We start from the raw sequence: 15562 nt of genomic DNA on the forward strand, positions 1-15562 counted from the left end.
GTGGATTAATGGTTTGCTTACCCCCTTGAGAAGTTACCACCATATAATGCCCATCATTTTTTGGATTTTGGATGGTGTTGCTCGGAAGGATGGCTTGTTTCCTTGGGTTCATTGTGATAGATCACTGATTCAAATGTACCTCAAGATGCTTGATCGATACAACATAAGCATCAACTTCTTTCTAGTATCGGATATGTCAATCCTCATCTCTTTCACGTTCTCATTATTCAAGTCAAACATTCTCATCATCTTCTGCACAACATCCTCAATACACGCCAGGTTACCTCTAGCATCCCTAGGAGAAGATTCTCTGTTTTGAGAGGGAACATAAGGTCCAACCCGATGGTTTCTGTTGCTATAGTTGTTTTGGTTGTAATTGTTGCCGCGGTTGTAGTTTCCATCCCGTACATACTGGCTTTCTCGGTTATAATTTTCATAGTTCCAACCTTGGTTTCTTTGACCCTTGATCCAATATCCGTGTTTGACCCTTAAGTGTTTGGTTGAAACCCCTATCTTATCATTCACTGTATACACATCCTCTTCATAATATTAATTCTCTACTGGTGGTGGAGTTCTAGTCAAATAATTCACCACATTCACCTTATCTTCCCCTCAACTCACATATTTTATCACCAACCTAAGTTCAGTTCTCATCTACGCCATCTCTTCGCGAATCTCATCTACGGCGGGAATGTTTTTAGGTTGAACAGCGAAGGTGTTTCTCCAGTGTTTGACATTCTAGTGCTCCAAGCTTGTTGTTGTGAGATATCTTCTCTATTTTCTCAGTGATATGCGCACATGACCATTCATCATACGAACTGCCTACAGTTTTATCAAGCACTTCCTTTCCATTGTCATCCTGCCCTCGATAGAAGTACTCCTTCAACGACTCATCATCAATATAGTGATTTGGGACACCTCTCATAAAGGCAATGAATCTATCCCAAGAACTACTCACAGACTGTCCAGGTTGAGCTACAAAGTTGTTGAGCTTGTCCTTCTTGTTCAACTTCTTGGACCCTAGAAAGATTTTTTTTGGGAATGCATTTGTCAACTGATCCAATGTACAAATAGAGTTAAAGAGGATCTCATTGAACCATATAGCAGCATATCCGGTTAATGATAGCGGGAACACCCTTAATTCAATGAAATTCATATTTAGTTCTGGTCGACTAATGCAACTTTTGCAAAGATAGTTTAGCTTGATTATGTGAGCATGTGGGCCATCCGCTGGCACCCCTGCAAATAAAACTCTAGTTGTAAGAATCTCCATCAATATATTTTTCACCACAAATGTATTGAGGTAGAGGTGGAAGAACAAAAGGTCCATCAGACTCCGTGATATTTATATTGACCCTTTCATTATCATTCAGACGTTCTCCTTGAGGGTCTTTGGGATTTAGTGTTTCTACCACTCTATTGTTAGGTTGAACCTGATTGTTCTGATTGACTTCCCGTGGTGGTTGCATCCGTTCTCCACCACTTAATCCTCCTCCGATTGGAGCAATTGGGACTCCTTGATTCTTCTTTCTACACAAGATCCTAAAAGATTCTAGATCAAAAGGAGTGAGTGGTTCACCTCTGCTACGTGTACTTGGCATACACTAGACGAAGAACCTACGGGATACAAAAAACTTAAAAGTAAAATTAGGAAATATTTGATTAAAATTCAATAATGCAATCAAAATTAATCTAAAAAGCTTATTCCTCGGCGATGGAGCCAAAATTTTATATGCTGAAATTACACCTCCCTAAAAAAGAATAAGATATCATTATCAAGTAAAGAAATCAACTTATAGGTTGGAGTATATCCCACAAGAAATATGGTTTAGACTTAACTTTAACCCACGATTATATCCGTTTAGTCAAGGTATTCTCAAAATAAGTTAGTAAAAGGGGGGGGGGTTGTAAAACAAATTCCTAAGATTATATAAGTATCAAGTAAGCAAATGTTAGCTTCGGTTATTATCAAGAGGAGAAATTAACTAGGGTATACATGTTCCCCACAAGCTCATAACGTGGTAATCCTAGTAATAGCAATCTCTTCATAGTGTATTAGATGCAAAGTGATAAGTTATGTATCTCTAAATCTTTTGTCCTGAATCTAGAGAATTTCACCCCTCTCTTTGGTCCGGCTACATGTATATAATTTACTAACCCTTACCTTTTACCTCATATTAGACATTGCTTCTATGTATGGGTTAGATTTCATCCTGCACCAATCGATACTAGACTATTAGATAGTATCACACAAAATCTATGTTAATGATTCTTTTCGTATGAACTACCTCCTTAGTATGACAAGTAGCAAAAACGCGAGTTTTAACATTTGCAACCGCTAAAAATACTTCTAAACAAAAGAATTATCAATGCATACAACACTATTTAAGAATTGCTTAATTACAACTCATACTTTGTTAATCGCTCATGGTTCCCACTACCCTAGTTGTGGAGTACAGTTACCAATAATCACTAAAACACAATTCATTATTGTAGAAGAAAGAATTATGAACATACATAATAAGAACAATAAACCTAAAATTTCTACTTGCATATCAACACCAAAATCTTCAAAATCAACTTAAGAAATCAATAGTTGTTGATGTGTGCAAAAATTTAATCTCCAAAGTCTTAAAATAAAAAATATATAACAATGTAATATTGTATAACCCCCAAAAGATGAAGATTACATCATCTATTTATAGAAGACTAATCCTAAATGAAAGGGAACCAAAATAAGGAAATAAATTATAAGAGGCGTCTTCATTCTACGAAATTGACCTATGCTCCGTAAGTCATGTTATAGACCGCAGTCCCTTCCATGGCTCCATACTTAGCTAATTTTCATCATCAAAAATCTCAAATCCTCAGTCAACTTCTACGGTTCATCAGTATGATCCGTCATTGAAATTACGGTCCGTAAGTGTCTACATCACCCTATACTTTTAGAATATTTAAGCATCATGTACTAGAACCACTTCTCATAGCATTTTACGGAGTTGTAGTATGGACCATAAGTCATTCGACTGTCTGTAAGTCATCCTCGTGTGTCACGACCCGAGAGTATATCCTAGAATATATGGTGTTCTCAGATCGTGGCGCGGCATACTTTACCTCTTGGAGGTCTTGTACAAGCCCTTTGACATCATTCATTGCATACATGTATGAAAAGTAGTGCGGAATTTAACTTTTCACATGTAATAATAATACTTCAAAATATCTATTTATAATATATCATAAGAAAAGGCAAAGTCTTAATGTCACCATCTCAAACACACGAATATCTTGGATCACGGACCATACATCAAGATATAGAAATATCTAAGTCTATTACAATACTTTTAATAAGAAAACTAAACAAAGTGATGTCCTCGAATCTATTGAGGACATACCCCAACTTTGCCAGAATGAATACTAATCCAAGTTTCCACTTCAAACGACTCCTCTCAAATTCCACCTACACCTATAGAGATAGACAAAATATATGGAATTAGTACATTAGAATGCACTAAGTATAGTGAAATGCTATTAAAACCATGCTAAAAGGAAATTCGGATAAAACATGCTCTTTTTGTAGAAAACTTCATAAGACAAGTATAAGAGTCACTTACAAGTCAACTTAAGCACATATAGTGAAATTACACAATATAGCATATCATCACTTCAAACCATTCAAGCATCAGGCTCTCCTACAAAAGGTCCTCCTATGATTCACTTGAGTGAGACATGAAGTGGCCGCCCATACAACCCCTTCACACACACCTAAGAGATCCTCAAGTATTTTTAATATAAGATTATTCACTATATTCAATTAAACCCCCTACCTAAAGTTAATTTAAGACTCACCTAAGTAGGATATGAAGAGACCGTCAATACACCTTCTCCAAGCTTACCTAAGCAATCCTTAAAGCTACTCTAGATAAGTACTTTTCCATTTAAATACATTTAACTTAAGTCATTGTGTTCATTAAGTCAGTTATGAGACATTCAACAATTAAGGACTTTCACATAATGGTCTTGGAGAAGACCTACGGAACCTACACACTAGCACCTTCAAGGTCTACTCGTGCAACGACTAGATAGCATCCCATTCCACTACCTAAAGTTTGTAGAACCTATCAAATACTAGAATGTATCGCACATGATGAGAATCGGCAATAACCTATATAGACCATACTAACTAGACATGTAATGCAGAGTCAACCCTACTCTGATGGAGAGTGTTCTACTTGCCAAGGGTAGAACTAGGACACATCCCATGTAGACACATGGTTAAGGAATATCAAGAGTTTCTTTGTACTCTAGTATCATCTAAAGAAGATTTACCCCCAAGCATATTCTCTAGGTGCTAGCCTTTGTTGTCGCAGAGTAATTCCATCTAAGGGCATATGAATAGGTACTATATATAAGTCACAACCACATAATAATAGACCTCACCAAATGAGATCAAGTAGGGCTGCCATACAATGGTCAAACATGATAGCTCAATGAATCTCTTAAGGATGGCTTCATGCCATTTCGGCCTACCTACCCGAAGTCCATCATTCACACAAGAAGGATATAGTTACGACTTTCAACTTCAAGGATATCATAATCTTCTAACTAGGTTGAAGGTTACACATAAATGACCCTCTTAACTATGCTAAAGGTCATATTTCAATCATACATACACATACATGAAAAATATGCTTTTGCCTACTAAGTCAAGGATATATCTTCACATTCTTCATGTATCAAGTAAGTGACAAAGGTCTACCAAAATAAGACATACTTCATTATCATCTTATCACATGTACAATATCATTCAAGTAGAATATAGGAACAACCAATTAAACAACAGATCACCCTACAAACCTTATAAAACATCACTATAATTCATAACTAGACTCATATAGTCAACTAGGAAGATTCACACTCCAACATCAAGTATACACATATAAGGCATCATTATCGTCTATCATGGTCACAGATAACCACTTAGAAAAACACATTATTGAACTTCACATATACACATAAACCATGTAGGCCTTCACAATGATCACATATTCAAGTTACAACATGAAAATATCATAATTCATAAAGTAATACCGACAAGGTCACATTCTTTCACAATTCATAAAATAATGCAGAAGAGGCCACATTGTTCACAAGTATAGCACATAAGCACCGCCTGTAAAAGTGGACCATACCAAACATCATAATTGAAATACCTATAATACACAATATAGAGAAGTTTATATCAAGATACCACCATTCCAACCATAACATCTCCAATCCATAGCCAATTCAACAAATTCAATCCTCAAAGGCTCTTACCAATAGCCATAGTCACCAATGCAACTCAATAATCACAATATATAATGATACAAGATAATAAAATAAGAATTAATCAATTTATCATAGGCTACATACAATTCTAACATGCTTCTTCAATAACTAAATAGCCTAAATCAAACTACACAAGAAATCAATATAATTGAAACAGGATCAAATCACCCATGATATAGTCAAAATAAGAAATCATGATTTGCATGGGTTCATGTAGTTTTTCGTATAAACTCACAAAATTAACATAAATTCAATCATAATTCATTGATTTAAAACATTTAATGGAAGAACCTATGTCTAGATAACAAAATAGGACAATTCATCTTTTGGAAAGATCTTAGAAATCACTTCGAAGATTGGTTCCTTGTAGAAAAGAGATTCAAGGATGAAAACCCATACCTTATGTGATGATTATCCACGAAATTGAATTAGAATATATGGATAAACCAAGCTCCAAGCTCCAATACCCTTCAAGCTTCAATGGTGTTCAAGAGAGTTCTTCTTTGGGTTTGTTGTTTGATTTTTGAATAATGACTTGACTTGGAGTTATAGATTTATAAAACTAATTAAAATACCCTAAATATACCCTAAAAACCGCCCAAACCATTTTTATAACATTAGATAAATTTCCCAAAGTAGCCTTGGCTTGGCCGAGACACCTACAGAAAATTTGCATGTGTCAATCGACGGATCAAACTACGCCCCTTAGATCCACCTACAGACCGTCCTGGTGGTCCGTGGTTTGGGTAAGCGGATAAACAAATGGGATCTTAATCTCTCCAGGATAAGTATAGACCCACACCCATATCAATGGGGCATCGATTGACCTAAGAGGCATCGATTGAGACGGGTTTTGGTTGTCTTTGCTCATAAGTTGGGTCCTCCTCAAGGACCCTTAGGTTTTTCCTAGGGTATTTTTACCTAGATGTTTCCAACCCAAGTACACTAGCATACTTGTTAGGAACATCTCACATCAATTTCGACCAAAATGAACATGTAAAAAATGCAAAGGAACAACTAAACATACAAGCACGTCTCAATGTAAATCTTTCGAACATCATGGACGTTTGACCTCCAAACTTTAGACACTGCTTCATAACACAACTATAAACTATTTTAAGACCTTAAAAATTTATGAAGCACATGGTTTTAGCTTCACCTAATTTATTTTAGAAGTGTTACATCGTGGTTCCACACTTAGTCAGATTTCCCTGAGCTTTCACACTGACTTCGCCTGGTCCTCGTACGATCCTCACCTACAGGCCATAACTCATTCTCCTTTAAGTGCCTCTGCAGGTGAACTTTTTTTGCAATTTCTTCAGTTATCTCTTTAAATCTCCGCACCTGAGTTTGTTTCCTAAAATTACAACAAAGCACATAAAACTAACACAAAATGACCCTCAAACACGCACAAATCATGAGTGAAATGTATCATCGTATTAAAAATTCACGGTACATCAAGGTGGGCAGCAGAAACTGACCTATTGTCAAAAAAATTGTAGAAAAAGCAATGGACAACGTGGTCTAGTCCGTTGCTTTTCTTGTTTTTTTTAAAAATAATTTCCAGAAAAGAGACGAACAGTGGCCTTTTGTCCGACACTTTTTTGGGATTTTCCAAAAAATGAAATTTCTACAGAAGTGACAAACGGCGTCGCATTTTGGAAATTAAAAAAAACATATCGGCAGAGTATGCCGCTTATGTTTAAAAAAATTAAAAAATAATAATAATAAGTTCACGACAGTGTCCGTCGCTTTGGGAAAAGCATTGAGAAAAAAAGCAAACGACGAAATTGCGCCGCACATCCGTCGCTTTTCCCAAAAAAAGCAACAAACTGTGTAGCTTTTGTTTGTCACTTTTTGGTTGTTTATTAGTAGTGATTTTTTACATAGTATAAGGATGTTTTTTGCTCACTTAGATAATATAATGATGTATGTTAGATTTGAGCCATAGATAAGGGATGATTTTAGCCAATAACTCGCCTGAAGACTAAAAATTCGAAGATTTATAGAAATGCTTATGAAGTTACATGAAAATACATATGGACTTGTTGACCAAGCATCTTCTATCTAGTGGTTCTGAAGAATCTAATGTAGTAGGAACTATAGGTAGACATAAAGAGATTGACATTGATTATGATTAAGAGGTTAAGTATTTAAATTATGATGGGATTATGGACCTATGATACAGGGAATAAATGTTTAAATTATCAAACGGATGGCTATTTGATAGAGTTGGAAATCGTGATCACACAAATAGGCACAATAAGGAGAACTTCAAAAATGATTGCACTGGAGTTTATGTACCTCCTACAAATAGAGATAGGAATGATAATGGAATAGGTAGCTCAATAACGGAAAATATGTTACTCAAAGCACTGCAAAGGGTGGAATCTATAGAACATCTAAAATGTGATCTATCAAACATTAGCCAAGTGGATTCACACTCCATTTCTATAAAGTAGTTAGAGTACCAAATAGAGAAATTGTTTGCAACACTAAATTAGAGAAAGCATGGTACAATTCTGGGTGATACTGTCAAAACCCAAGGGTGGATGGAAAGTGTATGACTATTACTAGTAGTAAAATTTCAAGATACTCCTTGATCCAAATCGTGCAAATATTGAGTATAAAAAATATGTCGATTTTGAATTAGTATTGAGTTAGAGGTTTATCAAAAGCTCCTTGTTGATTCCAGAGAGTCGAAGAGTATGAAAGTCGCCCTAGAGGAGGTCAAAGGATTCAAGAGAATAGATGAGCCAAAATAGAGGTTTTACAACCTCTACCAAATATTCCTAGATCACCACCTCCATTTCCACAAAGGTAGAGAAACAAAGGTAAGAATGGTAAGTTTTTTAAATTTAATTCTATGGTTTGATAACTTTCAATGAATAACCTTTGGTAGAAATTTTTTATCAGATGCAAGATTATGCCAAATTCATGAAAGATCTGGTTCCAAATACAAGACATTTAAGTTTGAGGCGGTGAATAATATCCATCATTGTAGAACTATTGTTACAAGATCCTTGGTCCTGAAAAAGGAAGATCCTAGATCATTGTGCATTCAATTTGGCCAAAGTGTTGTTCGACTAAGGGGATAACACAAACCTTATGTAATTTTCCATATACAAACAATTAGGATTTAGAGCCGCCAAACCAATTACTATGAGGTTATTGATGGTTGATCAATTTGTAAAGAGGTGTGTGGGTATTGCGTATGATGTGCTTGTAAGGTTTGAGAGTTTTGTCTTTCTAGTAGACTTTATTATTTGGATTCCGAGGTGGAATTTAAAATTCCTATAATATTAGGGAGGACATTCTTCTCCATAGGTAGAGCGATTCTAGGCATAGAAAATGGTAAGCTCAAGTTTAGGCAGAACAGTGAGGAGGTGAAATTCAATGTGTGTCAATTAATTAAGCAACCACGAGATATTATTATTGTACCATTGATTGATGTAGATTATGAAGAATGCGCTGATGTTTGATTGGTCATAAAGTTTGATGATGAGTTCATTAAAGATAATATGGAAACTGCAATTACTTTGAACGGCATGAGAGGATATCCTTATTCCGTAAAGAGGTAGACCTAGACCTGAAGAACATGCATGTTATTGTGGTTGTATATTTAGTTAAGGAGCATGTACAAGAACCAGTGGTAGTGCTGAAAAGGTTCAAGAGAGCAATTAATTGGACCATTACTGACATAATTGGCATACCACTTCGAATCTACACACACAATACCTAGTTGAAGAAAGATCGTAGCCAGAGTATAGACGCCTAAAGAGGCTAAAACCACCTATGAAATATGTGGTGAAAAAAGATATCATTAAATGGTAGGTGCATGCAATGTGTATCCCATCTCAGATGGTAGTTGGACTATAGGAAATTAAATAGACGGACCCTAAAATACCATTTTCCAATGCATTTTGATTAGATGCTAGATCAGTTGGCATGTAGAAGCTCGTATTATTTCCTTTCTGGCACTTTTACATTCAAATGCATGTCTTTTGGATTGTGTAATTCACCATCCACATCAAAGGTGTATGACGTCTATATTTTTTGACATGTTGAACCTATACTTAAGATATTTATGGTGACTTGAATATTGTTGGTGATTATTTTGACAAATGTTTGATGAATCTTAGAAGGGCACTACTAGAATGTGAAGAGGTCAAGTTGGTACTGAATTGGGAGAAATATCACTTCATATTGAATAAGAGCATTGTGTTTCATTACAAGATTACTCAGAAGGGTTTGGAGGTGGATATGGAAAAGATTGAGGTTATTGAGAAATTTCCCCTATCATCTAATTTAAATGAATCAAAAGTTTTCTTGGTCATGGAGGATTATACCAATGATTTATCAAGGGCATTTCCAAGAATTCACACCCTTTGTGCAAATTGTTGGAAAAAAGTGAAGTTTACTTTTCATAAAACCTTCTTACAAGCTTTCAAGTGTCTAAAAGAGAAATCGATTTCGACATCGGCCAACATTGCTCTAGATTATTCTAAACCTTTTGAGGTAATGTGTGATTCTAGTGGTATATACTGGGGAGTTGTTTTGCAAAAAAAAGTTCAAAAAGATCTTGCACCCCATTTATTATGCGAGTAAGTCACTGAATAGAGCAGAAAAAAACTACACAGCCACAGAGCAAAAATTGATCGTTGTTGTCTATGTTTTCTTAGAAGTTCAGGGTGTATCTTTTGGGTACAAAGGCAATAGAGCACACACATTATGTTGCAACGAGGTATTTGATTATGAGGTCAAAGAAATAAATGGTAATTAAAACTAAGTAGTCGATCACCTATCCCCGCTTGAGGCTGAAAAAGAGATGTTGATGAGCTAGAAATTGATGAATGATTTCTAGTTGAACATGTAGTACACACAACTCTTCACCTTATTCCTTGTTTTTTTTCTTTTATAACTAACTTAGTGATATTATATCAAAAGACTTGATCTTTCAACAAAGAAACAAGTATTTGCATAATGTAAAAAATTACTTCTGGGATGATCTATATTTTTTCAGCTTGTATGTTGATAAATTGATTATATGATGTGTGCCTGAAGCTGAAACGTTGAGTATCTTAGAGTTCTGTCACTCATACCTAGTTGGAGGGAACCATGGTGGGGGTTCTCACTCCTCAAAAAAGTAATCTTGAGTGATTATTACTGCCCGACTATTCATAAAGATGTATATGATTTGCTAAAAGGTTGTGATATGTGCCAAAGGCGGGGAGAAATATCAAGGAAAATTAAGTTTCCTAAAAATCTAATCTTGGAGGTGAGGTTGTTTGACATATGAGCATCAATGTTATGGGAGTTTGTGAGATCTTATGATCAAAATTACATTCGTGGGGCAGTTGATTATGTCTCCATATGAGTAAAACTTGTGACATTAGCAAACAATGATGGGAGGAGTGTTGCTAGATTCTCAAAGAAGAATATTTTCTCTAGATTTGGTACCCTTGAAATGATTATTAGTGATGAGGGCATATTTTTACCATAAATTCTTCAAGACCTTATTAACAAATATAGAGTAAAGCAGCATAAAGTGACTACCCATACCATCCGCAGTTAAGTGGGTAAGCTGAAGTGTCAAATTGGGATATATAAATGATATGGACAAAGACTTTAAATTCGAATAGGATCGACTAGGCAAGGAAGATTCATGATGCACTATGAACGTTAATAGAAAACTTTCAAGACACCCATTAGTGTGTCACCATACAAGTTAGTGCTTGGAAATACATGTCGTTTTCCTGTGAAGCAAGACCATAAGGCATAGTGGGCATCAAAGAAGATGAATCTAGGTTGGGATGAGATTGCAAATCGAAGGCTAGATCAAATAAATGAGATAGACGAATTCTAGTTGAAGGTGTTTGGAAGATCTGCTCTCTACAAGGAGAGGATAAAACTATACCATGACCGGTGGATTAAGAAAAAGGAATTAAATCATGAGGACTTGGTGCTCTTTCTTAACTCGAGACACTAATTAATTTTGGACAAATTAAGATCCACATGGTTAGATTTGTTTAGAGAGGCACAATTTTTCCATTCAAAGCTTTAATATCAAAAGGTAAGAATTTCAAGGTGAAAGGACAGAGGGTTAAGAAATATATAAAGATGCCAGAAGGGGTTTAGGCAATGGAATTTGTGTAACTTGATAAAGTCTGAGTAATCAAGATACTTGAGTCATGCCGCGACGTTAATCAGGTGTTATGTAAGAGGCAACTGAAAATTATATATATATATATATATATACACACACACACACACATTATAGGTATGTTTTGTATCTTGTTGATATGTTTGAAAGAATTATTAATTGTGCAAGCCTAGGAAGATGAAGTTTACTATTGGGAGATGGTGGGCTGATATAACAAACTGTTCAAAATCCAACGATTATGTGCCATAAAAATGCCTAAAATTAAAGCATATTATTTTAGAATGACGTGAAGGGTGACCTGTTGTCATAATTATGACGGATTGTTACACTCGACCATCAGATCCATTTTTCACACCGCATTTGTGGATGTTTGACGAAAGTAATATAATAAATGATGGACCATCGCAGGTTTGATAGATTGTCATGTGAACATGCATACCCAAGTAAGCTCATTTAACCCTAACATCAAATCTGACCCATATCCTAGCCTAAGAACAACACATCTACCCTCTAACTTGACCCACAGACCTAGAATTCATATAACCCTAATCAACTCACAAACAACAAAACACATGATTCCCTATATTATTAAACCATCATCCTCCACGTCTTGACCATTACACACTATATCGTTTTCCTTCTAACTTCTCATCTCCACAACTCGAATAACAAGCACAAAAAGAGGATGATCAAATTGGAATTGAAGCTTCATAAAACTTATTTTATATTTCCATATCAATTTCTCATCTCAAAAAGTATGTTGCTTGGTTTAAACTTGATTTAAATGATTATGGTGTGTTCCTATCGAGATATTGGTATTACACGTGGTCAAATTCTAAGAAACCCCAAGAGATTAAATAGTGATTCTAATATTTGTTCTTATGGGTTGTAAGTGAATTTGTCTTTGTGTGTGTGTGTAAATAATATACATACAAACAAATAATAACTAAAAATCCCAAAAATATTTTGAATTTGAGTGCTAAATGACGGTTCCCAATGATAGATTGAGTGATGACATTCTTAAGGGAAATCATCATTTTGGTAATTCGATTATCGTAAGACAAAGGAAAAGTCTAAGTACCCATAGTGTTTTCGAATTTAATATGAGAGTGAAGTCTGAGTAACCTTTGATGTGATTGAATGATAGTTGATATTTTTTTATGCTATGATATTCACGACTCATTTGATTGGATAACATTAATAACATAGTGAAACATCAATGAATATCTTTGAAAAAAATTGAATATGGCTAATGTTGATACACTTGATGGACCATTACAATTGTGGCAAATCTTGAGAGCCATCATCAATAAATCTAAAATAATAAGGTTACTAATAAGGCCTTGATAACTTGTCCAACTGACTGTCATACCAGTGATGAGCCATCAAAATAAACATTAGAAATGGAAAAATAAATTAATAATTGGAAGACATGTGTTCTATGCTGTTGAGAACCAATAACAAACAAAGTGATAGTCCGTCTCACTGATGATGGTCGACCAATGGTGACTAGTTGTTTCATTTTGCACTTTTTCATATGTGCTTTGCTATAATTGTGTGCAACAACATTTTTCTAAAATTGTAATTATGATGTAATACCTCACAAATTAAAAAGTCAAAAAGAAAGTGAAAATTATGATTATTGGCTCTAAGGTAGATTACAATTCCTTTCTACGGGTCGTAGGAAGTCATATGGACCGTAGAACAGGAATCTTAGACTTGGGGGTTGAGTTTTTAAAATTTCAAGTTTTTGAAGTTTGACCTACGACTGGACGATAGAGTTGTAGGAAGTTTGAACTTTCATGGATGGGTTCCATAAAAAGGTTCTATACTTAGTGATATTTTGAACTTAACCTTAGGTTATGCACATAGGATATACGGACCATAGGAATTTAGACGAACTGAAGGAAGGTCTTATGGTAAGGAAGGTGAATTGGGTTTCTGAAGTTGATTCTAAAGTTCACGATCAGTAGAATTTCTACGGACCGTAGGTATGAACTGTAGAAATTGTCGGACCGTTATTTAAAAGGGTATATGAGTCTTCAACTATGCATTAAATGCATATACCATGTACTTTTACCCCTACTTTTAAGTCCTACAACTACTCTTAAGCCCTAAAACTACCCCAACTCTCTCATTTACTAAAATATCCAAATCTCATTTACATTCATCTTCCCTAATTCTCTCGTGAGTTCAAGAAGAAAATTTTTGGTTGCAAACTTCAAGTCTCCTATTCCTCCTTTTCTTTTAGGATCTGATCTGCAAGGTATCTAGCGTTTTATCAATGGTTTCATTCACCCATTGAGCCCCAAAAGTTTCTCAATTCTTCAAGTTTAGTTTCACTAAATTGATTAGGTTTACAATCAATTCTTCATGGGTTCGTATTGCGGTGATTCAATTATTTGATTTTGATTTTTTTAATATTTATTTTGAGTCAATTACATATTTTCCTATTTTTTAATGTGAACCCACACATTATTCATGATTTTGACTATCAATTGTTGAAGGCATGAATTTATGAAGAAATTATGAATCTAGGAATGAAGTTTTCACGAAAGCTATGCATGATTTATGATAATGAATGTTTTATGATCTAGTTTTCTTTAAGATAAACATCAATGAATTTGTGAAAAGTTTTCTCACACATGAATAAATTGTGAAATGTATTCTCACATTATGAGATAATAATTGTTGAAAGTTTTTCTCAACATGGTTGCTTAAGCTTGGATTAGTAACTTAGTTGCAATTTTTCATGTCTGATGATATGTCTATGTTAATGACTATTCAGTTGTGATGGTTACTTAGCAAAAAGAGGATATTGAGATGGAGGCTCTCCTGTTAGTAAAGGTCGAATCTTTAGTAGCAATCTCCTTGTCCTAACTACATGGCCCAGAAGGATTTGTCTTAGAAAGACATAAGTAGTGGATCCATCAAAGTTAAAAGTTAAGGTCCTTACCTTGGCAAGTAAGGACATCTCCTTTCAGTGTGGGAGCAAGACACCAATTTCCATGTTATAGCTCACATGATTTATGTCGGTTAATGGTAAATATCTCACAAAATAATATATGCTTTCTCTTAAGATTTTATGAGCATTTCATTATGATTTTAAGATACATTAACCATGTTGATAACTTATGATTATTCTTTAAATATTCTACTAAGTTTTATCTTGATCACTCATATCAAGTTTATCATTTATGTCCCCTTATGATCATTTTTTACATTTCCATGCATACCCCTCATATTTACTACATTCCATTTACTAATACATATTTGTGTCTACATTGTCTGATTATGTAGGGTGTGAAACTTCTTGTCCTTCCACTTGTGGCTAGTGTCTTGATCATCCACATTCAGAGTTGGTGAGTCCTACTATTTAAAGGACCATGTCACCTTTACTTTATTTCTTATATTTCAGCCTTCATAAATTGTACGTAGTGTAGGGTTTACCTCTCGACCATTTCGTTTGATATATTAGAATGGCTTGTCAATACTATGATTATACTTCTGATTTATGTCAAAATAATTTATGATATAAGATGTTGTTTTTAAGTTCTCATATTTTCTATTATGTTATGGTGTATGCATATCACGTGGCTAATGTAGGTCCTCTCGGAGTCATATATACTATGTCACTTCCAGTGTGTACTTTGGATAGTGACAAACGTGATATTCAGAGAATAAGGTTTTAGAAAAGGTCCTTGGATGTTTGAAAAGCCGTGTTGAATAGAGTCTTGTTCATGAATGTGAAGCGCGTCATATTTATGAATAAGTGTCTACAAAATATTTAGGAAACTTAAATTTTTTCATTACTCTAAAATCGTGTCATAGAGTTTATCTCTATAAAGATCCTTCTCCTAAGTATTGTCAGATGTTTTTCACCATATGGACCTTCAAAGATCTTACTTGGAAAGGAATGCAAACAACAGATTTGTGGAGCCCGAGATTACTAAAGTTTCTATTGATCCTTTGGGGGAGCAAGTGATTCATGTTGAATACTGTGACACTTCCCAAGTGTTATCTCAAGCTGTGAAGGGTTATGAGGATCCTCAAGAGTTCATCGATGAGGTA

This window comes from Solanum lycopersicum, chromosome 9 (genome assembly GCF_036512215.1).
Source record: "Solanum lycopersicum chromosome 9, SLM_r2.1".
Lineage (NCBI taxonomy): Eukaryota > Viridiplantae > Streptophyta > Magnoliopsida > Solanales > Solanaceae > Solanum > Solanum lycopersicum.